The following is a 27,919-nucleotide window of genomic DNA, read 5'->3' on the forward strand; positions in this document are numbered from 1 at the left end:
GTCGGCATGCCCTCACGCCTCAAGGATGGATTTTCCTGCTATTTTCTAAATAAAATAGAGCTGTAACACAAAGCTGTAACACTGATCTGTCTAAGAGCTACAACACAGTCTGTTCGAGACCTGAGAGCTATAACACAGTCTAAGACCCGAGAGCTGTGACGTGCCAAGGGCTTTAATGTCCATCACTCCAAATCTTTATTGTGACGAGACAGAACCGAGGAGAATACACTTGCCTGACACAAGAATCAGCCATCTGCCATATCTACCACTCCTTAAGGTGAACAAGGAAATAGGACTTGGCCTCATATACCTGAGGTACATATGAAAGGAATGAATTCGATGAGCCTAGAGGCTTGCATCTTCCCATACACTGAAATTCCTTAACTTAATATCTGATTTTTCTTACCTCACTATAATCTTTGATGTTCAGACTGCCTCTTCCCTTTGTTGCAAACTTGTATATAGCCTGATTTACCCTTGTACCTCTTTTCAGCAATTTTCTCAGAGCTACTGAAATGCCATCTTCTGGGCTCTGAGTCCTAAGCATTCCCACCAAATAAAATAACTCTCTGCTTTCAGGTTGTGGCTATATATTTTAGTCAACACCATGGGTCTATAAACATGTCAAGCATTATTACAAATCAAATGTTTTTCATATATACTTATTTCTCTTTTTCAAGTGCTATAGGTGTAGTCTTAATTATTAAATGCAAATTTATTTTTAACTGTGACTTAATTTTTAATTGAGAAAATATATTATGGCAAAAAGCAATCACTGGGTATTAAAAATACAACAACCATTATGTGACAATATGCAAAACTTTGAGTATTAAGCAGACATCTTTATACTTGGACATTGGGACCTTCTATTCCATACTCTTAGGGAATTAACATTTCTATTGAGTTTTGGGATTTGGGGGGTTTTTTGTATTGAGTTCGATCTAGAAGTTGGTCTTTGTGTCCTGTTGATGTCAAAGAATGTGGGATAGATGGGTAAATGTATCTACAGCTGAGAAAAAAAGTGTTTAACGTTTGGAAAGTCAAAGAAGTTGATACCTGATTCCTTTTGGCCCATGGGCCTGAATTTCACAAAGGCTTTTGCAGAGTAGCCTGCTTTATACATTCATAAACTAGTTATTGAGTGTGTATCACTTACAAGGTGTTGTTCTAGACACCTAGAATACAACAGCAAATAAAAGAAACAAAAATGCCTACATTCCTGGAGCATAAAATCCTTTCTATGATTTGGTGGGTGAGGAAAAAATGCCACCCAAACACTCCTCATATGATTTTACCCAGCTAAATCACCACTCCAGCTTTGGCAGTAAGACCAAGAAAATACTTACACATAACTAGAGGATTCTGCAAGCCCATTGATAAATCTTACCATGCTGTAAACTGCTTTCATCTTATTCATTTATCCCTCAGAAACTAGTAAAACTAACTCTGAACAGCTAGAATCAATGCAAATCTCATCACACCCCTTCAGAATGATGCTAGATACCATCAAATGAGATATTCGTTTCTGAAGACAGTAATTTTAAAAAGTTCACCTTTATTTCTCAGAAACTTGCTACAGACAGTTTAATTTAAAAATACCTCATGAAGGGGTGGGGAATCCTTCACAGGGTCTTGTGAGGATGTACATCAGAGCATTTCAAAGGGTGCAATGACTTGGAACAACTACCCTACGTTCTTCTCATGGGACTCCTGGCAGGAATTCCAAGAGGCATTTTGGGATGGTGAAGGATCCAGAGAGCTGGTTCTCAAAAGAAAGAAAGAAAGAAAGGGAGGAGAGAAGGAAGGAGTCAGGAGAGAGAGAGAGGAAAGAAAGAGAAAGATCAAAGAAGAAAAGAAAAAGAAAGGAAGAAAAGAAAAACTTGAGGCTCAGGGACAAATACTTGAACAGATGACCAGTTAATGAACATCAGTACAGTTATCAGCAACAGAAGGAAGAATAACAAACAGTGGATAGAAAATGGGTGTTGTTGCCTGCCCACTGGCTTCGCCCGTTCTTTAACTCATTCTTCATGCCCACCCTGAAGCCCCTGCCCTATTGCCAGTGAACAGTGTGGCTGCCCCTGTTTCTTTCTTCTTCCCTACTTCATTCAACAAGTACTGAAAAAGCCAGGTCTTGGGCTAGACCTGAGGATACAGGGTGGGAGTCCAAAACAAAGGATGGGACTTCCCTCAGAGAATTTTCACTCTCTGTTGTCATTTCAGGGGTGCCCCTCCTGGGATGTCACCAGTTCCAGCCCTGCCTATTACTCCCTTCTCCCCACCTCAGCTGCCCCCTGACTTGTACTTCAAGAGAACTCCCCTTTACTTTCTGTGTTGAGGTCCCAGACATGATTTCACTCAGAAAAAAAGTTCTGCTTTTTTAAAAATAGTACTGAAAGCCTCTGCTCTCTTTTATACCCACTGGATTTGAGGGAGAGATATATATAGACATATATATATATATATATAATATTTCACAGATAACATATTATAATATATAATGTTGTTTAGTGGCTCAATTGTGTCTGACTCTTTTGCACCCCATGGACTATAGTGTGCCAGCTCCTCTGTGCATAGAATTCTCCAGGTAAGAATACTGGAGTAGATAGCGATTTCCTTCTCTAGGGAATCTTTCCAACCCAGGGATTGAAACTGTGTCTCCTGCTTTGCAGGCAGATTCTTTACAGGGGACATCCCAATATATAATAATAGTATTATTTATAATAATATACCAGGACATAACAGTAATTCTGAGCCAAGGTGGACTCTGTGCTGACCACACCTGTGGCAGGGCCCACCGGCTCTGCCCTGCTCTGACGGTGATGGGGAGAAAGGTGTTGTTGAGCTCCTGGATAAAGTCTCATGACAAAAAGCAGAGTGGTGGATACACACTGGACTCTGGAACTCTTTTTATTTTTGCCTGATTTAAAAAAAAAATAAACCTGATTTTAATGGACAGATTTCCACATTTTAATTACACATCCCCATTCCACACCATCCCAGAGGGCTTTGGGAGAACCTTCTCTTGGGTTGTCAACACAAGTTCCTTTCTGCCGTTAAGACAGTCGAGGAGAAACTAGGAGACTTTATGAATCTTTTTAAAAGTTCATCCGGATAGTTCCCTGCTGGGAGGTACCTTGTCAGGGTTGTTATGGGCAATCCAGGACCTCCCAGAAGGCCAGGACCTAAGGGAAGAGACCTTACTTCTACTGACATTGGTGACCCTTCTTCTCCCGAGGCTGGGCCTTATAATTCAAGGAGATACTTGAGGTTGGACTTCTTTTACCTCTATTCATTCTGCCAGGGTACATGTTGGACATCATATTGAATTTAGACTATGAAAACTGAGGCCTATAATCACCATATTCCCAATTTCATTCACTTTTAAAGGCTTATTTCCAATCGGACTCCCTATGGAGCTCTGCCAAAGGAGAACCACCTCCTTCAGCCACAGGAAATGACAACTCCCTTAGTCCTCAGCCTGGCCCGCAGCCCATTCTCACTTATTGCTCAAAGTCATTTTGCCCTTACATAACCTCATTGGTCAGCCTCATCATTAACCTCTGAGAGGCCCCTCAAAAAATCCTGCAGACTACTTCTCTTCTGGGAGTGACTAAGCAGAGCTAAATCAGGCCCAGATGAACTCTGTTTCTTTGGGGGTGGGAGTGGGGGGCTGTCTTGGTGGATCTCAGGATAGGCCCCAGGCCATTAGGCCCAAGTTTAAATATTGGGTGTATAATATATTTTGTGTGAGTTGTGAAATAGCTCCGGTTCCTGTATTCTCACCTGCAAAATTAAAATAAAAATAGCCCTTATTTCCAAGGGTTGCTTGAAAGTTTGAATGAATGAGGTGTGCTATATATTTAAGCTACTTGTCACATAGTAAGTCATCAGTAAATATTAGAAATTGCTATTTTGGCCAAAGCTGGTATTGACATCGGCTTTGCCAAATTCATTCATCCATCTGCTCATTTAAAGTGTATTTACTGAGGACCTATGATACATCAGCAATAAGTCACAAATTAAGGACAGAAATTTTACGTAAAATATAAATATATAGAGAGATTCTAATGTGTTAGTTTTTCTGAAAGTTTTTTGGGTTTTTTTTGTTTGTTTGTTTCATTTTTTCTTTTTATTTTTTATTTTTTTATTTATTTTTTTTTCATTTTTTCTTTTTTTTTTTTAAATGATAAGGCCTGCAAAAAAAATTGGAGTTTTAAAATGCTCACCTACCACTTTCCTGGTTTTAAAGTTTTATTTCCCCAGTTAGGAAAGCTTCTGGTGGCCAACCCATCATGACTCCCCGGAGCAAATTTTCACTGTCACCCTCAAGAGGTCCGAGTTAGGAAACTCATGGCAGGACTTTAAAATTTTCACTTTCCGATTAGATTTTCCAAGATGTAAACATGATTTTTCTCCATATTATATTCCCCTCTATTGAGATATTGTTTAAAATGAGTCTTACAAAAATAAATAAAAGGTAAAAAGATATTTGAAGAACAGACCTTATGTCTGGGCAGATTTCTTGCTCTGATAGCTGATTCCAGGTGGGGAGGAGAGGCCACACTTCAGGCCTTCAAGAGATGAGTGAAGTGAAGTGAAAGTTGCTCAGTCATGTCCAACTCTTTGCAACCCCATGGACAGTAGCCCTCCGTCCATGGAGTTCTCCAGGCAAGAATACTGGAGTAAGTTGCCATTTCCTTCCCCAGGGGATCTTCCCGACCCAGGGGTAGAACCCGGGTCTCCTGCACTGTATGCAGACTCCTTACCACCTGAGCCACCAGGGTAGGTATTATGCTAAGTAAAATAAGTCAGACAGAGAAAGGCAAATATTGTATCATGTCATTTATCATGTGAAATCTTAAAAATGCAACAAACTAGTGATTATAACGGAAAAAAAAAAGGAACAGATTCACAGATATAAAGAACAAATTAGTGGTTACCAGTGGTGAGGGGACAATAAAGGGGTAGGGGATTAAGAGGCACAAACTATTATGTGTAAAATAAACTACAAGGATATATTGCACAACATAAAGAATAAAGCCAATATTCTACATAATTTTTTAAAAGCATGAGCAATTAAATATTCAAAATGTAAAAAAAAAAAGAAAAGAAAAGAAAGAGAAGGATTGTCAAGAGATGAGGCCAGGGTTCAAATCCCAGCTCCCACCATCCTCTCTGGGTGACCTTAGGCAAGTCTGACTCTCTCTACACCTCTATTTTTCTGATCTATAAAGGTGGGCAATAAAAATACCTATTCTGCAAGACTGTCATTTAGATGAATGAAGTGATTCATCTAGAACATCAGTAAGTACATATAAATTTTAGCTGTCAGTGCTAGTCATTGATCAATAATTTTTACCCCAAGAGTCAGTCTTACAGATGCAGCTTTCCTCCTAAAAGGAAAATTATTCACCACACTTTTAAGATTTCATATACTGCTATTCCTGTCCTATGTGTCATTAAATATGAGGAGTAAAATCATATCCATCTTTAGACATGAAAACTGAGGCTTCAAGAGTGGTTCTGTAAGCTTATAAAACTTATTGGTATGTCAGAAAAATAATACAAACTCAGATTGTCTGATCCCAATACCAAGGCTTTTTATTTTTAAACCTTCCTATACCAATGCGCTGGGTGGCTGGAAGGAATGACTATGTTTTTGCAAAAACCATAAGCCTTTCAGACAGCACCATTGACTTCATCTGAAAATACACCCTGGCAGGGATATTTTTAAGTCACTCAAGTAAACATACTATCTATCCAGCAGCCATTCCTCAAGAAAGCTTCATGTAAAGTTAGAATATCAATAGGTACTGAATGTCAAAAATTGTAAAGAGAGCCTGTCTTGCTGACGAATGGACAATCACATCAAGTGTAAGAATCATAAAGCCAGTTTTGTCAGAGTTTGTGAAATAGGAAAAAAATCAGTTTGTCTCTCCAATCCATCAGTTTGAAAACTGGAAGAAGTCTTGCAGAAACTGGAGAGCAGTCCAGGATTGCCTGTCAGATGAAGGTAAAGCAGCAGGCCAATCAGAACAGGCCTCTCACCTCTGAGTTGGGTTGGCTCTGCAGATAGCTGTAGAATAGAAGATGTTAAAAAGTTATGTAGGGACTTTCCTGGTGGTCCAGTGGTTAAGAATCTGCCTTCCAATGCCTCGAACATGGGTTTTTTCCCTGGTAGGGGAACTAAGATCCTGCATGCCGCAGGGCAACTAAGCCTGAGTGACAGAATAGAAGACCCAGAGCAGCCAAAAAAATGAAAAGGTTTATGTAGAATGTGGAGACCTGCCAGAGGGCCAGGGACCATGCTAGGCACTTTACACAATACCCCCACATAATTCTGTAATTAGAGGACCAGAGCCAAAGGACAGTGCTTCCACAAGGCTGTTTTGACACAGTTTCACTTTTTTTGAGAGATGACTAGGTAATGTCAACTATCCTGACCGTTATTCTACCCCTGCATATCTCTTCATTTATCATTTTCATTGAAACCTGTTGTCTATTATGTACTGTTTGTACTAAAGCTTTCATCTACCCTTATTCCTGAATCTAGCCCATCTCACCCCACCCCACTCCATTCCTCATTGCTGGTATCAAACAGCAAAATCTAAATTTATAAGCAAACTTCTTTCAATAAGGAATCTGAATCCACTCTTCTGAACCCAAGAAACATTTGATTAAAGTGAGTTCTGGTATCAGCACTTTATTCAAGGATTTCCCTGGTGGTCCAGTGGTTAAGACTCCATGCTCTCAATGCAGGGGGCATGGGTTCAATCATTGGTCAGGGAACTAAGGTCCCGCTTGCCACATGATGTGGCCAAAAAGAAAAAAAAGAAAGCTTTATTTATGATCAACTCATAAGAAAATTATCATGAAGAGATTCCTCTCTGATAGTTGTGACTTTGTAGTTTGTTTTCAGGCTCAAAAGTCTCAAAATTCTTTTCTCAGTCCTCAAACATGTAGGCATTCCTATGGTATTTCTTCTTCACAGATGTTCTGCTCATTTCTTGGTCTTTTCCAGATTGGACAAAGTGACTTTATTAATTGCCACATGTCAGCTGCTCCACAATGAATTCTATTTGCATCTGTCAATGAGTAGGTTTAATCAAGTGCATTTTTGTTTATTTATTTATTTTTGGCTGTTCTGGGTCTTCATTGCTGCTCAGGCTGTTCTCTAGTTGCAGAGAGTAGGGACTACTCTCCAGTTGCAGCACATGGGTTTCTCATTGTGGTGCCTTCTCGTTGCGGATCTGGGGCTCTAGAGCACAGACTCAGTAGTCGTGGCACTCAGGCTTAGTTGTTCCAAGGGATGTGGGACCTCCCAGGATCAGGGATCAAACCTGTGTCTCCTGCATCGGCAGACAGATTCTTTACCACTAAGTCATCAGGGAAGTGCCTGTTTAACCTCTTTGTACCAGTTTATTGATACCAATATGTTGTGAGGGTTAACTGAGTTATTATATGTAAATATATTATGTATCATATATAATGCATACAAATATGTATACATGCTTATTATATATGTCAGGTATTCTCTCATGTGATTATATCATTTTAATTATATAATTATGGGTTAATTTTTAAATTAATTAATTTATTTTTGATCGCTCTGGGTCTTTGTAGCTGCTTGGGGGCTTTCTCTAGTTGTAGTGAGCCGGGGCTACTCTTTGTTGCAGTGCATAGGCTTCTCTCGTTGCGGAGCACAGGCTCCAGGCACATGAACTTCAGTAGTTGCAGCATGTGGGCCCAGTAATTGCAGCACAGGGGCTCATTAGTTGCAGCTTGTGGGCTCTAGAGCACAAGCTCAGTAGTTATGGTTCACAGGCTTACTTGCTCACAGCATGTGGAATCTTCCTGGACCAGGGATCAAACCCAGGTCCCTGGATTGGCAGGCAGATTCTTATCCGCTGTACCACCAGGGATGTCCTAGACTTTAAATTGTATAATTATATATAATTTTAAATTATACATATATATATACACACATTATTTTGCCAGTTTAAAATTAGATGTGTTGTCTATTTAGATGGACACTTCACGTAGTAGTAATAAGCTGTTGTTCTAATTTTTGTGTCTTTATTTTTAATGCAACCCCAAGAGTAGGGATTGTGGTTGGGAAGGGAGGCAGGTTTGGGATGAGAAGCAGAGTAGAGATGGGGAAAGGTAGGGCCTTGAGATATGAACAAGGGACATATTTATCTGGTCGTTTTGTCAAAGTGCTCCTAGAAAAGAAAACGAGAGATGACCTGATGCTTCTGTCTCACACATTACTCTGGGCTTTTTTCACTGAAAGTTTAATTGCTGAAATTAATTTCAGTTCCCCAAGCTGAAAAGTCCCAGAGTCTAAGAAGATCTCATCAAAATGTCATGTGTCCAATTCTTCAACAGGTGAGGTAGGGTTCTGTTGTGAAAGTGTAAAGTTGAAGTGGGCAGACTTAGAAACACACATCCTAGTGCAGGCCCGTGTGTGAGTGTGTCTGCTGGTAAAAAAGGCTGGGGAGAAGAGCGTGCCCCAGACTGAGCCGTGATCAAAAGCTAGAAGACCTAGAAAGCCTAAAGACAGGCTTGCCTTGGACCAGAGAAGAGAAATAAGTGAGAGGTCAGAGAGGACGAAAACGCTTAGCTAAGCCCCTCGCTTGGCTAGGATTTGCTCAGTAAATCAGGTGCAGAAAGCAGTTAGTGCCAACACAGCCCCCACCTCTCCTGAGACCCACAGTGACACAGCCCATCCATCATAGAGTTCACTCCCACGGAGCCCAGGGACACTGCAGATTCCCTCTCAACACAACTGCTCCAGACAGATTTTCCCTTGAACACTGTCACAGAGACAGGATACATAATTTGCAGGGCCCAGTGCATGAAAATGTAGGGGCCAGTATTCAAAAATTGTTGAGTTTCAAGATGACTACAGGAGAGCACTAAGCCAGTGTGAGGCCCTTCTGAGCATGGGGCTGTGATCTTAAACCCACAAAGTCAGTCTTGTCTGCCACAGGTCAGATGGTCTGCATGTGGGCAGCTAACTGTGGAGGGAACTACTGGAAACCCATCTGTAACAGATGAGGAAGCAGGACAGAGCAAGGGGAGAAGCAGCAGGTTTTTCACATCAGATGGCCAAAGTATTGGAGCTTCAGCTTTAGCATCAGTTCTTTCAATGAAAATTCAGGGTTTATTTCCTTTAGGATTGACTGGTTTGATCTCCTTGCTGTCCAAGGGACTCTCAAGAGTCTTCTCCAACACCACAGTTCAAAAGCATCAATTCTCGGTGCTCAGCCTTCTTTATGGTTCAGCTCTCACATCTATACATGACTACTGGAAAAACCATAGCTTTGACAATTTGGACTTTTGTTGGAAAAGTAATGTTTCTACTTTTTAATACACTGTCTAGGTTTGTCATAACTTTTCTTCCAAGGAGCAAGCAACGTTGCAGTTGCCATCTGCAGTGATATTAGAGCCTAAGAAAAAAAAGTCTTTCACTGTTTCCACTGTTTCCTCATCTGTTTGCCATGAAGTAATGGGACCAGATGCCATGATCTTCGTTTTCTGAGTGTTGAGTCTTAAGCCAGCTTTTCCACTCTCCTCTTTCACCTTCATCAAGAGGCTCTTTAGTTCCTCTTCGCTTTCTGCCGTAAGGGTGGTGTCATCAGCATACCTGAAGTTATTGGTATTTCTCCCACCAATCTTGATTCCAGCTTGTGCTTCTTCCAGCCTGGCATTTCACATGATGTACTCTACATATAAGTTAAATAAGCAGGGTGACAACACACAGCCTTGACATACTCCTTTTCCAATTTTGAACCAGTCTGTTGTTCCATGTCCAGTTCTCAGTTGCTTCTTGATCTGCATATAGGCTTCTTGGGAAGCAGGTAAGGTGGTCTGGTATTATCATCTGAGAATTTTCCACAGTTTGTTGTGATCCACACAGTCAAAGGTTTTAGAGTAGTCAGTGAAGGAGACATAGATGTTTTTCTGGAATTCTTTGCTTTTGCTGTGATCCAGCAGATGTTAGCAATTTTATTTCTGGTTTTCGGCCTTTTCTAAATCCAACTTGTACATCAGGAAGTTCCCAGTTCATGTACTGTTGAAGCCTAGCTTGGGGAATATTGAGCATTACTTTGCTAGCATGTGAAATGCACGCAATTGTGTGGTAGTTTGAACATTTTTTGGCATTGCCCTTTTTGGGGATTGGAATGAAAACTGATGTTTTCCAGTCCTGTGGACACTGCTGTTTTCCAAATTTGCTGGCATATTGAGTGCAGCACTTTCACAGCATCATCTTTTAGGATTTATAACAGTTCAGCTGGAATTCCTTCACCTCCCCTAGCTTTGTTCGTAGTAAGGCTTCCTAAGGCCCACTTGACTTTACATTCCAGGATGTCTGGCTCTAGGTGAGTGATTACACCATCATGGTTATCTGGGTCATGAAGATCTTTTTTGTATAGTTCTTCTGTATATTCTTGCCACCTCTTTTTAATATCTTCTGCTTCTGTTAGGTCCATACTATTTCTGTCCTTTATTGTGCCCATCTTTGCATTCCCTTGGTATCTCTAATTTTCTTGAAGAGATCTCTAGTCTTTCCCATTCTATTTTTTCCCTCTATTTCTTTGCATTGCTCACTTTGGAAGGCTTTCTTATGTCTCCTTGCTATTCTTTGGAACTCTGCATTCACATGGATATATCTTTCCTTTTCTCCTTTGCCTTTCACCTCTCTTCTTTTCTCAGCTATTTGTAAGACCTCCTCAGACAACCATTTTGCCTTTTTGCATTTTTTTTTCTTGGGGAAGGTTTTGATCACTGCCTCCTATACACTGTTACAAACCTCTGTCCATAGTTCTTTAGACACTCTGCCTATCATATCGAATCCCTTGAATCTATTTGTCACTTCCACTGTATAATCAAGGGATTTGATTTAGGTCATACTTGAATGATCTAATGGTTTTCCCTACTTTCTTCAATTTTAGTCTGACTTTTGCAATAAGGACTTCATGATCTGAGCCACAGTCAGCTCATGGTCTTGTTTTTGTGGCTCTCATTGGTAGAGAGTAATTCCCATAAGGATTCACTCGCCCAGTGCTTCAGCATCTAATGGTCCCAGTAGCGCCTCTTCCTGAAAGGAGATCCAGGCTGAGCACACAGCATCCACTGCATATGCCACCCCCATCAATCAATGGTGGATATTTTCCATTCCTGAAATAGATGTTGCAGTTGATGACCTTCTGAGCCCAGTGTGATGAGGTCATTTCAGTAACATAAAATAAGGCAACAGCAAGAAAAGAGAATACCGGGAAAAGGGCTGGGGCTGTGGTGCCCGTTCTCCATGTCGGGGGCAGAAGACCAGAGCACTGATTTTACCGGGAGGCTTGGGAACCGAAGCAGGTGCTTTAGAGACTTTGTAGCTTTTGTGTTTTTTTATCATCTGTATTTATTTTCTGAAATTTTCCCTTTTCACATTGAACAGATGCCAGTATTTTCAAAATGAAGTCTATTAAAAAACAAGAGGGAAAACAAAATGCTAGGTTTTGTCTTTGCTGGGCTGGATGGATGGGGGACAGCATGTCTTCCAGGCCCACAGGGAAGTGACAGATAGACTGGAAATGTTAGAATCTCTCAGGCCAGGTGGACATTCAGAAAGGAGCAGGGACCCCCTGTGCCCATGCCTGGAGATCTCATCTACTTATACCATGAAGGCTTCTGTGTCTTGTTTAAATTAAGGAGCCTCTGCAGGACTACAGTGTCTATTTTAGATTCTAGTGCCAAGACTTCTGAGATGATGGATGTAAAAGTCTTATCCATTATTATGTTAATGAAAATAATTAAGCCTTCTGATTATGATAAGCCCTACTTCCCACTTGGAGAATACTCTCCACCAAATGGTCCAAATCAACCCAAATGTTTTCTGAGACTCTCAAAAACACTATGACTGTCAATAAGGAAGAAAATGATAATCTGGACACAAAAATTCAGAAATTCATCACTATGAAATTATGTTCTGGCTGCTCTAAAATTGTAAAATTTAAAGTTGAATAGCTTGTGATGCTATTTGTAGCAAAAATTTTAATTTCTAAACTACATATAATTAGCAAGTTGCCAGTACACTGAAATGAATACACTGATAAGCAATATTTTAAAAATGCTTATTTTATGAATCAGGTCAATAATTATTTTTTAATATTCCTAAACAGAGTGTATTTGTAAAATGGGTTAATATATATTATCTATCTTTCAGAATTGCAGTGCGTTTTATTCCAGTCTAGAGTTTGAGTCCCGATTCTCATCCCAGTGTTAGAAAGTTTTTACATGTGTAATTCTGAGTGAAGTTTCTGAGTGAAGTTTCTGAGTGAAGTAGGTGCTCAGAAATGGCTTTATCCTCTGGAACTGCAAACTAAATTGTTTACAAGCTTCAATCTTAAAAAAAATAAGTAAATAAAACCCAGAGGGAAGCAAATATCTTCTCGGTAAAGAGCCCCGAGGCTCTGCCTCCCCTTCCTGAGCCCTGGTTCTATGCCAAGGCCATCCTCAGAAGTCCTAACTTGCAGGAAGGAGACAGATCCCGGATTTCTTCCTCCATTGCTGTGGCTGTGCTCAGTCATGTCTGACTCTTTGCGGCCCCATGGACTGTAACCCGCCAGGTTCCTCTGTCCATGGAATTTTCCAGGCAAGAATATAGGAGTGGGTTACGATTTCCTACCCCAAGGGATTTTCCCAACCCAGGGATCAAACCTGTATCTTTTGTGTCTGCTGTATTGGCAGGCAGATTCTTCACCACTGTGCCACCTGAGAATACCACCCTCTACACCCAGCAGAACCCTGATTTAATGACAACCTCCTGAGGAAGTTCAAATAGTTAGAATAGACATGTACTGACTGGAAGAAGTGTGTACATGTGTACTTGGAGGAAGGGCAGGGAGACCCTTACTTTCATTTTACCTCTCTTGGCTTCTAAGGGCCTCCAAAGACTGTCTCAAGCCACTGAGTATTGAAAACCACTCTCCTAAACATTCCCTGCTTTGCACAGTACTGTTGTCAGGATCAAAATGAGATTCTGCCATGAAAGCAAAGTGAAAAGGATTCCAAAGACTAACAACTTCTTCCTTTGTTCATAGTACTTTGTACGATTACTGACAAGTAAACCAATGATAAAATGCCTATCTCCCATTAATGGCTGCATGAAGGCAAAGTATTTACCTTTTCTCTGCACCTTTGTACCAAGTAAAGACTTGGTAAATATCTTTTTACTCTAAAAGAATGTAGCTTACTATCCCAAGACATGTAGAAAATTTATGTTCAAGCCCCAGGGAAGCTGTCAGCTATTAAGAAGGCAGGCCTTCCACAGGATCACCTTTAAAATGTAAAATGCATACCATGCCAACATTTGTTGAATCTTTCTACCATGCAGGTGAGATTCTAAGTGCTTAAAGTGATTATAATACCTGTGAGGAATATCTTATTATTATATTCCTTTTTAGATGGGAAAATTGAGGCCTAGAGATATGAAGTAACTTGCCAAGTCATACATCAAATGAGTGTCAGAATTTGGTTTCAAACAGGAAGGTCTTGCATCAGAGCCTAGGTTCTCAACCATTAAACCTCAGCAGAATAAAAGCAGATGCTGTCACTGGTTCCTGGAGCTCTAGTGGGGGCCCTGTGTTCAACCCAGACAAAACCGGATGAGCTCTCAGTTCCAATTGCATTCAATCAGTCCATTTTACCCTTTAGAAAATGCAGAAACGGAAGCTCAGAGATATAAAGGGTCTTGCAACAATTTATCACGCAACTAGCTGAGGTAGACATTCAGTAACCACTGAAGTCACTGAACTATTTAGTATCTGAAGTATCACAGGGCCTCAGCTTCAGGATCTAAATATGTTTGGGGAAGTGAGTGAATGTCTTGAATTTCATTTACGTCTTCTGAAAGCCACCACCCCTGCTTGGTATACAAAACGCAAGCTTCCCAGTCCTTCAGTTTGCAACTAGAGGCAAGACTTTACTTATCTAGGGCAAAGGACACACATGGTGCATGCATTAAATTTTGCAAATTTCCAAAATTTCCCCAGATTCTTGTTCACCAGGCCTGAAGTTTATAGCTTCTTTAGCTAGGAAACCAAGTGATTCCTCAGTCAGAAAGACACCGCCCTGAATTTGGAAAGGATACTTCTTATCTGCCTGAGGCTTGGCTAAATAGAAAGAACTTGTGTATTTTCTTTTTAAAGAAACCAGGATAAATCTCCTTATTCCTCCTTGGCCTGAAGCAGCCCCTCTGGTGGTCAGCTCCCTGTGTGACTCAGCCCCCTTCTCTGTGCTTTGGCTGGGCTCCTGGGAAAGGCCACACCACCGGAAGGGAGCACCCATGGCATCCTGCGCCCATCTCTTGTTCACCCTCCACAGGTGCCAGGTTTGACTGCCTCCAGGCCACCAAGATACACAGACAAGCTGGGATTCAGTTTGCAAGACCCAGTTTCCATCCCCCACTGGTGCCAACAGCTTGCTGTATTCATAACCCTCTGGATTCCTTCAGAGGAAGCCAATTATCTGCTAAACTTCCTTTGCTCTTCAAGACTCTATCTTGGCATCTGTGCCAAGGACATGTTTTGGCTGGATCCACTACTCTGGCCTCTGCACATCTCTGGGAAGCCGAGCTACAAGAAACATAGACCAGGAGGTAGAAAGAGAGAGGGGGTTTTTGTCTGTTTAAATGCAGGACTCTACAAGAGGAATGTGCTCCAGGGACCAGGGACCTGTTGGATCAGTGACCAGCATCTTCCCAAGAGTACTCTGCTGCCGCTGCTGCTAAGTCGTGTCAGTCGTGTCTGACTCCGTGCGACCCCAGAGACAGCACCCCACCAGGCTCCTCTGTCCCTGGGATTCTCCAGGCAAGAATACTGGATTGGGTTGCCAGTTCCATCTCCAATGCATTAAGGCATGCTAAGCTGCTTCAGTCATGTCCAACTCTGTACGACCCCATGGACAGCAGTCCATCAGGCCCCTCTGTCCATGGGATTCTCTAGGCAAGAATACTGGAGTGGGTTGCCATTTCCTTCTCCACTCTGAGCTGCCCTCAACCTTTGTAGAGACCAGAGCAAGAACATGCCAGCCTTCTTGGAATCTCTGGTTAACTCCACTCTGTGCCATAGGAGAGCAGGTAGAGGTGAGATGTTTCCTGGTCTCTGTTAATATGTTCAGTGTATCTGCGCTGGCCCTGTTCAGTGGCAGCTATAGGCCACAACATTTATTGTGCAAAACTTATAGGCCACAACATTCATTGACAATGAATAGCTACGGTGAATGTGACTGTTTCCCCAAGTGTTGCACAGTGTAATCAATCATGTACAACTTTGCTGATGTCACAGCTACTCAGGAAGGTCCTGCACATTTTTAAAAAATTTTAAAAATTGGAGTATAATTGCTTTACAATGTTGTGTTAGTTTCTGCCATGGGACGATGTGAATCAGCTATTGTTGCTGTTGCTTAGTTGCTAAGTCAGGTCCAATTCTTCTGCAGCCCCATGGACTGTAGCCCACCAGTCTCCTCTGTCCATGGGATTTCCCAGGCAAGAATGGGTTCCCATTTCCTTCTCCAGGGCATCTTCCCATGGATGATGGAACCTGTGTCTCCTGCATTGCAGGCAGATTCTTTTACCGCTGAGCCACCAGGAAACCTGGATCAGCAGTAAGTTTATATATATCCTGTCCCTCTGAAGTCCTATACATTTTTAAGTCCAGTTCAAATCTCTCTTCTCTGATTGTTCCTCTGACTCCTATCGGTTTCTTCAACTAGTGATGATTATCACAAGGTTTGTTCAGATATTTTATATGTGGTGATATCGTCCCAATATCTTCTAGAGAGGAGAAGGATAGTCTTTCTCACCTTTCCATTTAGCATGACATCCAAAATTGAGCCTTAAATACAGTAGGGGCTCAATAAAAGTTACATTAATAATAGCCTTGTGTAGAAGAGAATAGATTCAAGCATGTGGATTATAATATTTAGCTTTTATTTTTTTGGCAGAGAGAGAGAAGTGAAAAAGGAATTGGTCAGAGTGCTTTATCTGAGTCCTTTTAAGCACATACTTAGTGAAAAATCCACGGAAACAATAACCTGATTTAATGATATGAACTTTGACTCTGTGATAACTGATTACCCTTAAAACCATCCTGGATTTGTTTCCCTAGAGAAGAGGAGACCATTGAGCACAGTTCTGTGAAACATTCCTTAGAGAGATTTCTCAGCACTAAATAAAAGTGTGGCTTCTCAATGCTGCAAAAGATGTCCAGCTGTTAGTTTTGGCCAGGGACAAGTACTGAGCTGGCTCCAATCAGAGATGGTAGGAAAAGATAAACATGGCTATATGATGTCACTGAAATGGCCTTATTTTCATCAGAAGCTAAATTCACATACCCTCAGGGAGATGGGCTGTTTTGTTTTGCTTTGAATTACTATAGAATTCTAAAATTCATTTTTGCCTCTGTAGGTGGTGGAATTTTCCAGTGAACTCCAAGTCCCATGAAGAGAGGCTTGGGAAACTGTACTCTTCTGGGTGCCTGGAAAAAGTGCTCACCAGTGACTGTGAAGCAATAGATTTGCAGTCTGAGCCCTGCTTCCTGCACCAGATCTTGACTGGTATGTCTTTCAAAAGGCCATGAAGTTCTGCATTCAAGGATGGTCAATCAGAGGTGGCACTTTGCTTCCAGCAGAGTCCATGGATCCTCAGAGAACTATTTTTTACTGACTAAAGAAATGATAGGCTTCCCTGGTGGCTCAGATAGTAAAGAATCTGCCTGCAATGCAGAAGACATGGGAGACTTAGTTTCGATCCCTAAATTGGGAAGACCCCCTAGAGAAGGGAATGGCAACCCACTCCAGCATTCTTGCCTGGAGAACCCCACGCACAAAAGCTTGTCGGTCTACAGTCCATGAGGTCACAGAGAGTCGGACAAGGCTGAGTGACTAAGGACACAAAGAAATGGTAGGTCAACTTTCAAAATGAGAAGAAACTCTAAGAAAAACAGTGAGGATGTATGGTTTCCCAAACTGTCTCCCTTCCCACCCGCTACCTGCCTCCCCCCCACAGCCCAGACACATACTACACATTTCTCCAGAACTCAAATCCATCTTGTGTAAGCAGTCTGGGAATGTTTAACTTCAGAGGGAGAGCTAATCCAGACTATCACATCAGTTCTCCCAGCCATGTTCATAGAACAGGGATTGGGGATCTTAAAGCACAGTAGAGCTGGACCAGATTTGGCAAATCATGCATCTGTCCAGGTAAGATCTGATGATGCTATCATCTGACACTGCCTAATTTACAGAGGGGTTGACTGAGTGGAATCAGAAACCAGTTCTCTGAATTCAATGTTTTTGCTGCCTCTCCTTTGACTCTGCTTTGTGTGTGTGTGTGCTTAAGTTTCTTCCTTTATAAAATATGATTATAAATGCTAACCTCATGGGGGCTCTCTAAAGGATCAAATGAAGTATTTTAAGGTGTTTAACATGGAAAGTTGACTTGTGTTATTTCTTACTTGGTCTTAAAGGAAAGTCTATTTTTCCCCCATAATACAAGGATGGATTGATCTCTCAACTGAGAGTGATCTTGCCTTTCTATCCTCCTAGTTTCTAGTCTTCTCTTTCAGTAATTTGGACTAGTATTTTAGTCCTAATATAATACAGGGGTTAGATGTTCACAAACTCTTTCAGAGAGAATCAAACCGTATATAATTTGGATAACACAAATCACTATAGTTACTGTGGAAAACATACAATAAGCATTTCATCAGTGTTCTAATCAAATTATCTCCTGGCTTCAGCAAGAAGGAGACTCACTAAAGGTAAATGGAGCACCATGGGGACAGTGGTTATAATAATCACATTATAGGTGACTTTATCTATGTGAAAGACTAATACAGTGACAAAAAATTCATTGGTCCTTTGGCCTTATTAAACTGTATAATTTAGTATACAAATTCATTCAAAAAAGTACAATGATATATATTCTACACAGATAATACCTGAATCTGAGTGATTGGAAAAGTGGAAACTGAAAATTGAATTTGGTTGATGGTTTTCAGTTTTGTCACAAGCACTTGCACTTGTTATTGTGCAGTTACGTACAACACAATGTAAAGGGTCATTTTTTCTCTCACTTTTTTAGAGACAGCTTCAAGACAGGAAGTAGAACATGAACTTTAATTCACAAATAAGTATGACTATATCCTGATACATAAGGGCATTAGGTCCAAAGATATTGAGGGACTTTCTCAAAAGCCAGGATGCAAGTCTCAGAAAAATAAGTGTCTCAGGTGAAGCAATGTTTTCAAAGTGCTTTGGGAACAGCAAAGTACAAAACAGCATTCTTGTAAACCACAGGCATTTAGTAAGCAACTGCTCTGCCCAGTGGCCATTAGGACACTATAGGCTGAAGGCATCCTGGCCTTGAAAAAGTTTCCAGTGTGGAGGACACAGGTGGGCTGAAGAAGTGTCTTCAGGATACAGCATGGGGCAAAGGTAAGAGTGGCCACTCCTAGAAAAGTGAAAGCAGAAGATGTTCTCAAGAAAAACCTTCACATGAGATGATTCATAAAGCTGAAGAGCTAGATGTTCATCAGAAGCACACGTGTGAAGAAAAGAACATCAGCAGAAAGGAACAGCATGGGCTGGGGAACAGCGTGATCAGATTTATAGTTTCACAGTCTTTGGGGCAGCTGCCCAGAGAAGGGATTGGAAGCAGGGCTACACTTCACTGTAAAAGACCAGCCAACAGATGGTGACCACTAGACTAAGGCAGTGAGGTCTTGAGGTGAAGAGGCAAAGTTGGTAAAAGATTTGTTAAAGAGGTGGAGTTGACAGAATTTGGTTAGTCTTCAAGTTTGTAGGGGAGAGAGAAATGAGGGACAAGGATGATATCCAGGTTTCCAGCTTGAGGACTGGGGTGGTTGGTGGTATCATTCACTAAGAAGGAAAACCCTTCTTAGTTTTCCTAAGGAGTCAAATATAATAAATAGTTGGCTCAATAATGTCCTCAAGTGCCTTTCTTAGATCTGAGTCAATATGGATGACATCACTTTTTTTTTTTAAGCTGCTCAGCCTGGCATGTGGGATCTTAGTTCCCCTAACCAGGGATCGAAACTGTACCCCCTTGTGATAGAAGCACAGAGTCTTAATCACTGGACCACCAGGGAATTCCCAGACCTCACCTTTTGATTCAGGGTAGTTTCTTCTCACTCACCTTCTTGGGACCTTAGGTAGCAATTAACTGCAGGAGGGGAATCACAACGTGTTAACTCTATTTTCCAAATGATTAACCTGCAGTAAAACCAAAGGCAACATGGACGTCAAGTCAAAAACACAGGTGCATGCTCTTAGCAAAGTGTCCATGTAATTTGTATTTCAGTATACATCAGGGCCTAATAAGCACCTGCTGTATTTTTATGGCCAGGTAGTAAGATTTAATAAGATCCTGCTGAGTTGAAAATTACACTGCCTGTGAATCCAGACTGTAGGTGTAGATAATGGAAACCTACAATTAGGCTTGAGCTCCAGGGGCTCAGGGACATCTGCATGCAGGTGGAAAAGTCTCTGTTAGACATCCTGAGGGCAACTTAGCTGGGAGTCCTCATGATGGCCACTAAACTCTGTTGAAGTCAAGGGCATTCCATTCCTCTTGGAGGAATGTAGCTCCATGGGGAGCATGGCTTGGCTAATGGGCAGTGTCTTTGGTGAACACAGCTCTGGGTCAGGCACACAGTTTGGGGAGGAGGGCTTTAGCTGGATTCTAGACCCATTGGTTCTCTCATGTGACCTCTGATGCTTGGTACAACTGGCCACCACTGCGCAAGGAAGGTCTGGAGCCTTGGAAAACAGCTGTTAACCCTCCAGCCTGCAAGAGGGAGCAGGAGAACATGTTATTAGCAATTGAAGAATCCCTTATAACAAAGCACAATGTAAAGGGTATTGACTATTCACTGTGTGCTAGGCACTATGGGAAACAGGCAAACATTTATTGAATCAATGAGTAAGCAAATGAAAGAACATGTCTCTATTCATGGCCATCCTATATGGGGCTTAAAACACATCCCTGGGAAGGGAAGGAAGCAGAGAAGCTAAATATCATCTGATCATACAAAAGCTAAATTTTTTACTATTACAAAGAATAGGATTATGTTCTTAGTCCTGGTTTTTCCATTCAAATCCTAGTGTCATAGATTAAAATACTAATTGACCCATATTCCAGCTAGGAGAAAAAGCCCTTAGTCTTTAAAATCAGGATCTTGGTGTCAATTTGAGCCTGTAAGCAGGATGTGGCACCAGATCCCATCAGCGATCAAAAAAAATTTTCTTTCCTCACTCAGTATTTCAGATCACCCTGAAATGGAAATCTTTCTATTAGGAAAATACAGAGGATGTAAATATATGCCTAAGGAATCTTTTTAAACAGTTTTAAAAGAAACATTAAGAATCCACTCTCTGCTGTATTACTTTTCAAGCTTTAGGGTCCACCATGGGAGGCAGGGCAAAGACAGACTCTCCTCCGAGTGAGCGCATTTTGACATCTTCGAGCTTGAACCTTCTTGCAGTATTATTTAACCAGGATCAAGCTAACGCAATCTTTCAGTGTAATTTGCTAAGTTACCCGTAGATGGTTTAGAGAAGGATTTCTCAACCTCAGCACCACAGAGATTTTAGGTAAGATAATTCTTTGTTGGGGTTGTAGGGAGGCGGCAGTCCTGCACATTGTAAAAAGCTTAGCAGCATTCCTGACCCCTACCCATTAGATGACAGCAGCAATCTGCCGTTTCAGTTGTGACAACTAAAAACGTCTCCAGCCTTGCCAAATCACCCTGGTTGAGAAAAACTGACTTGCAGTAGCGCTACCTCTCAAACCCAAGTTCAGTCAGACACAAGGAGTCAGCTGAGCATCTGAAGGGCAACAGGAAACTACTCAATCTGCTGTTGTGCTGACAAGGACTTAAGACAAATGAGTGAAAATTCTCTCATTGGTTGAGGCCCAATAAATTTAAGGTACTGAGTAAATAGTTTACCACAAATATAAAAAGTGACTTGGTCTGTCATCCCTGCCCAGCTCTAAGATCTTGCTGATTCTTTTTTACCAGACAGAAATTTTTAAAAACAATTAGAGTATCTTTTCATACTATATGGAGCGAGTGACAGAAACTCAATTCGAAGTGGCTTAAGCAAAAAGAGATTTTCGGGACTTCCCTAGTGGTCCAGCAGCTAAGATTCTCACTCCCAATGCAGGAGGCCCAGATTCTGTCCCTGATCAGGGAACTACATCCCACATGCCATGCTGCACCTAAAAGATTCCCCCTACCACCCCATCCCCGTGCTTCAATTAATAGATCCTGCATGCCACAACTAAGATCTCGCCCAAACAAATAAATAAAAGAAGGTTTTTATTGGGTCATATAATGGAAAATCTAAGGATAAAATTGTCTTTAAATGCATCTGGATCAAGGTATTCAAACAATGACACCAAGAATATCTCACTTTTATCTTCTGGGTTGTTTTTTTTTTTTTTTTCCCTCTGTTTTGGCTTCATTTTCAAGATACTTTCCCAAGATGGTGACAGAGATAGCCATTGAAGGTCCAGGCTGATTTCTTAGAAACAACACTAGTGGAGAAAGAAGGTCTCTTTCCCAAAAGTTCTGGCCAGAATTCCAGGGTTAGTCTCATTGGCCTGACTTGGATCAGGTATCCATTGATGAACCAATCATTGAGGCCAGAGAAACAGAACATGTCACATGATTTCCCAGAATTGTCAGCACAGCCCTGTGGTACACAACCACTAGGGCGGCCTCCACTGGTTCCTATCTCCTGGTTTTCCTGACTTTATGTATTCTCTCCTTCTTGAGCATACGCTCTGGACTCACTTTTTTTTTTTTTAATATTTACTTATTTATCTGACTGCTTAACGTTTTGGGGCATGGGGGACCTTTCGTTGTGCCAATCAGGCTCAGTAGTTGTGGCACCCACCCAAGCTTAGTTGCCCTGCCACTTATGGGATCTTAGTTCCCCAATCAGGGATTGAACCTGTGTCCCTACATTGCAAGGTGGATTCTTACCCTCTGGACCACAGGGGAAGTCTCTGGACTCACTTCTAATGGATAGAATTAAGTAAAAGTAATAGGATGTCACTTATGAAATTATGTTACATCCATTTCACTTATCTTGCCATATTGTGAACTGCCCTATGAAGAGGACTAGTTGGCAAGAAATTGATGGCTCTGTCAAGAGCAGCAAGGACTCAACCCCTGCTAACCACCTTGTGGGTGAGTTTAGAAGCAGATCTCCCTTTAATTGAGCCTTACGATGATTTTAACAATGACTAACAAATTATCTTGGTCTTGTGAGAGATCTTGAGGCAAAGATAGGCTACACTCAAATTCCTAATGCTTAGAAGCTATGAGATACTGTTTTTTGTTTTAATCTATTAAGTTGGGTTGTTCGTTATATAGCAATAGATAACTAATACATATATACACACCCCTAGGAATACAGGATGGGGAACTCTTCAACAAATATCATGGCCTCAGATTGAATGAGATGTAGCTCCAAAGGAAGTCAGGTGCTCAAAAATACATATTCATTATAACATACAATTTGGGCTGTTTTGATCAAACATACAAGTTTCTGGCACCCTAGCCTCAGAGGGAAAACTGATAGGCTTTCACATGACTATCAGGAATCAATCTGTACTGACTTGGCTTGCAAGAGACTTTGCAAAGCCACCTGTCCTGGGGGCGGTGAGGGAGCCCAATGTTGACAGCTATTTTTTCCTCCATTCACCCTGGATATGGAAACTGCTGGGGGTCAGGTTTAAGTGGAATTTTTCTACTGCTTATGACCTGTCTGCTCTGGATTTTTAGTTTCCATTATTACGTAAGGTTTAAAGTCTCCCTGTTGACAGTTTTTGTTCCCATTAAACAGGAAATTGGACAGCCTAAGAAGCTCACATTTCGATGAATCTTTTGCCACACTATCATAAATGTGTAGTGCAACTTTGAAACAGTGGCACTGAGTTCTTGACTGGAAATTTTCTTCCAAAATAACCTGCATGCTCTTGCTCAGTTGCTCAGTTGTGTCCGACTCTCTGGGACCCCATGGACAATAGCCCACCAGACTCCTCTACCCAGGGGATTTTCCAGGCAGTAATACTGGAGTGGATTGCCATTTTCTTCTCCAGGGGATCTTCCTGACCCAGGGATTGAATCGACATCTTCATCTCCTGCATAGTTAGGCAGATTCTTTTATCACTGAGCCACCTGGGAAGCCCCCAAAATGTTCTGGAAGCACTAAAATAAGATAACTTGTGAGCCTCTGGATTGCTTCAGGTGCTCCAGAACACGTGATATGTAGGGTGGAATTCTTGTTTTCTCACTTCTGTATCCTAACAGAAAACAGATCACATTTGATCACAGTAAGAGTGAAAGTTAAGTACTCAGGAGACAATGCCTTGCTAATGATAATCCACTGGAGCCCAAGTCTCTCTAAATCGCCCATGATGAAAAGTCACACAGTAGAGAGAATTTAGGAGATCACTTGAATACTGGGAGAACTCAACATCGAGTACTGTTAGGACCATTCAAAGTATATTATTTTATGTAGCTTCTGCAGAGTGTGGTATTTAATTGACGCTAAGTAGCACGCAGCTGGAGAAGGCAATGGCAACCCACTCCAGTACTCTTGCCTGGAAAATCCCATGGACAGAGGAGCCTGGTAGGCTGCCGTTCATGGGGTCGGAAAGAGTCGGACGCGGCTGAGTGACTTCACTTTCACTTTTCACTTTCATGCACTGGAGAAGGAAATGGCAACCCACTCCAGTGTTCTTGCCTGGAGAATCCCAGGGACAGCGGAGCCTGGTGGGCTGCCGTCTATGGAGTCGCAGAGTCGGACACCGACTGAAGCGACTTAGCAGCAGCAGCAGCAGCAGCGTGCCACCGCGCTTCTGTGCGGTCTGTTGCAGCCGCCGCGCTTCTGGCTGAGAGGAGCTACCCGACGTCTCAGGTCTTGGGCGGCTGCCGAGAGGCGCTACCCCACTTCCGAGGTAAGGGGCGGCGGCAGAGAGGAGCTACCCCACTTCCGAGGTAAGGGGCGGCGGCAGAGAGCAGCTACCCCACTTCCGAGGTAAGGGGCGGCGGCAGAGAGGAGCAACCTCACGACCAAGGAGCAGCAGCTGCGCGGCGCAGAAGGACCGAGAGGAGCTACTCCACGTTCAAGGTCATGAGGCGCGACCTCTTCCGAGGTAAGGAGCAGCGGTTGTGCTTTGCTGGAGCAGCCGTGAAGAGATACCCCACGTCCAAGGTAAGAGAAATGCAAGTAAGACGGTAGGTGTTGCGAGAGGGCATCAGAGGGAACACACACTGAAACCATAATCACAGAAAACTAGCCAATCTGATCACACGGACCACAGCCTTGCCTAACTCAATGAAACTAAGCCATGCCGTGTGGGGCCACCCAAGACAGATGGGTCATGGTGGAGAGGTCTGACAGAATGTGGTCCACTGGAGAAGGAAATGGCAAACCACTTCAGTATTCTTGCCTTGAGAACCCCATGAAGAGTATGAAAAGGCAAAATGATAGGACACTGAAAGAGGAACTCCCTAGGTAGTTCCTCTTGGCAGCCGCCCCTGACCTCCGGCGTGGGGAAGGTCCTTTAGGCCACCGCCCCTTACCTCGCACGTGGGGAAATTCCTCTAGGCCGCCGCTCCTGCGCTGTCGCAGCCTGGCGCTCTCGGTCGCTACCCCTGACCTTGGGCGAGTGGTAGCTCCTCACGGCCACGATTCTGCGCCGTCTGTCGCAGCCGGCGCGCTTCTGCGCTATCTGTCCCGTTACCTCATGGGAAATAGATGGGGAGACAGTGGAAACAGTGTCAGACTTTATTTTCTGGGGCACAAAATCACTGCAGATGGTGATTGCAGCCATGAAATTAAAAGACGCTTGCTGCTTGGAAGGAAAGTTATGACCAACCTAGATAGCATGTTAAAAAGCAGAGACATTACTTTGCCAACAAAGGTCCAGCTAGTCAAGGCTATGGTTTTTCCAGTGGTCATGTATGGACGTGAGAGTGGGACTGTGAAGAAAGCTGAGTGCTGAAAAATTGATGCTTTTGAACTGTGGTGTTGGAGAAGACTCTTGAGAGTCCCTTGGACTGCAAGAAGAGCCAACCAGTCCATCCTGAAGGAGATCAGTCCTGGGTGTTCATTGGAAGGACTGATGCTGAAGCTGAAACTCCAATACTTTGGCCACCTCATGCGAAGAGTTGACTCTTTGGAAAAGACCCTGATGCTGGGAGGGATTGGGGGCAGGAGGAGAAGGGGATGACAGAGGATGAGATGGCTGGATGGCATCACCGACTCGATGGGCATGAGTTTGAGTAAACTCCGGGAGTTTGTGATGGACAGGGAGGCCTGGCGTGCTGCAATTCATGGGGTTGCAAAGAGTCGGATACGACTGAGCAACTGAACTGAACTGAACTGATGACAATACAGGAGATGTAAGAGACACAGGTTCGATCCCTGGTTTGGGAAGATCCTCTGGAGGAGAGCATGGCAACATACTCCAGTGTTCTTGCTTGGAGAGTCCCATGAACAGAGAAACCTGGCAGTCTACAGTCCATGGGGTCGCAAAGAGTCAGACATGACTAAAGGGACTTACACACACACACACACACACACACACGCACACACACATGAAGTAAAAAAGCAAATTAATTATAGAATTTAATACTTATTTTTGTCTGCTACAAACATGGCCTAATTGTAAAGTATTTCAGCTTATTATGAAGAACCAGGCTCTGAAATCAAACCACCACTTAGAAGCTATTAATATGTAAATTCACCTCATCACATAATCTCCTAGAGGCTCAATTTTCTAAATTGCAAAATGGGGATAACACTGCCATTATCTCACAGTATTATTGTCCAGATTAAAAGAGCTACTGAACTTAAACAGAGCACAGTACCTAGCACAGAATAAGTACCCAGCCAAGCTTTCAACCATTATGTATATGGCTTGTGTGTGGACATCAAACTTTCTTTATATTATAATCCAGATGTTCAAAAGCAGTTTCACAGTCTGACTAGACGATGGTAAAGCATTTATGAAAAGGCTTACTGCTAGTTTAGAAAACTGACCTCCAATCTTGATGAAAGGTGACACTTCTAATTTTTTCTGTTACTATGTAAATAGCACAAGATTCTCACCAATAAATATCCTCATTTTGTATAAACAGACTCCTAGCTTTCTCTGTAGTGTAGGGCAGATCTTCATAAATTCTTTTGAGAATGCTCTGGCTTGTCCCCAAATCAATCCATGCTGAGTTTACTATTCAGGTCAGATTATTACCAGGCAGTTGGAGTGGTCAAATTCCCACAGCCAATTTTCTATTAAAAATCCCAAGTAATTGAAATGGGAGGAAGATATCCAGTAAAAGTCAGTGTGAATAATTTAGCAGAGTAGCTGTCTGCAGCCTCCAAGGCAACAAATTCAAGGCATTTTATTAGAGGGTTGACAAAGCCACAGTTTTCTCCCGAGCCTCTGGCTGCAACCCACCCATCTCATCAAGAACAAGGAGAGTGGGGAAACAAGCCAGCCTGGGGGTTGAGGATTAATCCTTGCCTGATACCTAAGTGATCCTGTGAATGCCAAATGTGAACAGTGATGCTGTACTTGATATTTTTGTAAAGGTCAGTGTTGAGATGCACCGTGACTGACTGCAGGGGTCACTAAACAGGGGCCCTGTGTCCCTCCTTGGCCCTGTCAGTTCCTTCAGGGGGTACACCCATCCGCTAGTGATAAAGATAGGCTGGTTGCTGTTTTATTAAACTCACCTCAAATCTCAATTGAATGACATTTCTAATTTTTTTTCCTGCTCCTAGGTAACTAGAACAAAATTCTCACAAACAAATGCCCTCTATCCCTAGTCAGGACTAGTCAGAAGTTGGGGACACAAATGACAGAAACCCAACTCAAATTAAAATCAGGAAAAAGAGAACTTTTTAATGCATGCTGCTGTTTAAGAATCAAAAACTATAGGGCTGAATGAGGCTGCAGATTAGATTGACGTTCACTGGATAAGATATCTGGAAGTCAACAACCCCGGTCAGAATCTCTGTGACTGAAGGGCCCTGTTGTCAGAGAGGTAGAGATGGACATCCAATACCAGAAAAAGATGTCTGGAAGAATAATGTGATGCATAATAAAATCAAAATGAGAGGTTCTGGATGTTCAGTGAGCTATTCCAATTACCTATATGTTCATAGAAGTCATTTAAAGTTGCTGTAAACCCTATGGACAACTGTTATGGATTGAATTATGCCCCCCAACCCACCACAAAGTTCATGTATCGAAGTTTTACCTTCTATCCTTCTAAGTTCTTGGCTGAGACCCTTGTTCAGTTCAGTTCAGTTCAGTCGCTCAGTTGTGTCCGATTCTTTGCGACCCCATGGACTGCATGCAGCACACCAGGCCTCCCTGTCCATTACCAACTCCTGGAGTTTACTCAAACTCATGCCCATTGAGTTGGTGATGCCATCCAACCATCTCATCCTCTGTCATCCCCTTCTCCGCCTGCCTTGTAAGAAAAGACAGATTAACAAATAAGAGAAGAAACAAACAGAAATTTAATAACTTGCATACATCATGTACATACGGGAGTACCCAGTGAAAGAGCAATAACTCTCCAAGGTGGCTTAGAACTCCAGCTTAAATTGGATCTTCAGTTAAAGACAAAAGAAAGAAAGATGTGGGAGGAGGCCAGTCCTGGGAGGTCACCTGGAAAAATAAGGTCAGCAGAGTATAGTTTGTTATACAGATTTAAGCAGGTACTTTCTCCATTATGATTCAGAATCATCCTTCTCTTTGTATTACAAGGAGACAGGGAGACACCCTTACAATGAAGAGGTCCTT

General features: G+C 42.3%; 1 long non-coding RNA gene across 2 annotated transcripts; it reads right to left on the reverse strand.

The window, feature by feature from the left end:
• Window positions 1-4,921: 4,921 nt before the first annotated feature.
• On the reverse strand, window positions 4,922-27,512 carry LOC122454445. 2 transcript variants are annotated; one of them, XR_006273410.1, is made up of 4 exons: window positions 27,369-27,512; window positions 24,684-24,844; window positions 19,220-19,870; window positions 4,922-6,079 (listed from the first exon to the last, which is right to left on the reverse strand). It is a non-coding gene; the product is annotated as an uncharacterized LOC122454445 (long non-coding RNA). The 2 variants fall into 2 exon arrangements; XR_006273409.1 differs by lacking the exon at window positions 4,922-6,079 and having other exon boundaries at window positions 17,012-19,870.
• Window positions 27,513-27,919: the final 407 nt, after the last annotated feature.

Source organism: Cervus canadensis, chromosome 16, assembly GCF_019320065.1.
Source record: "Cervus canadensis isolate Bull #8, Minnesota chromosome 16, ASM1932006v1, whole genome shotgun sequence".
Lineage (NCBI taxonomy): Eukaryota > Metazoa > Chordata > Mammalia > Artiodactyla > Cervidae > Cervus > Cervus canadensis.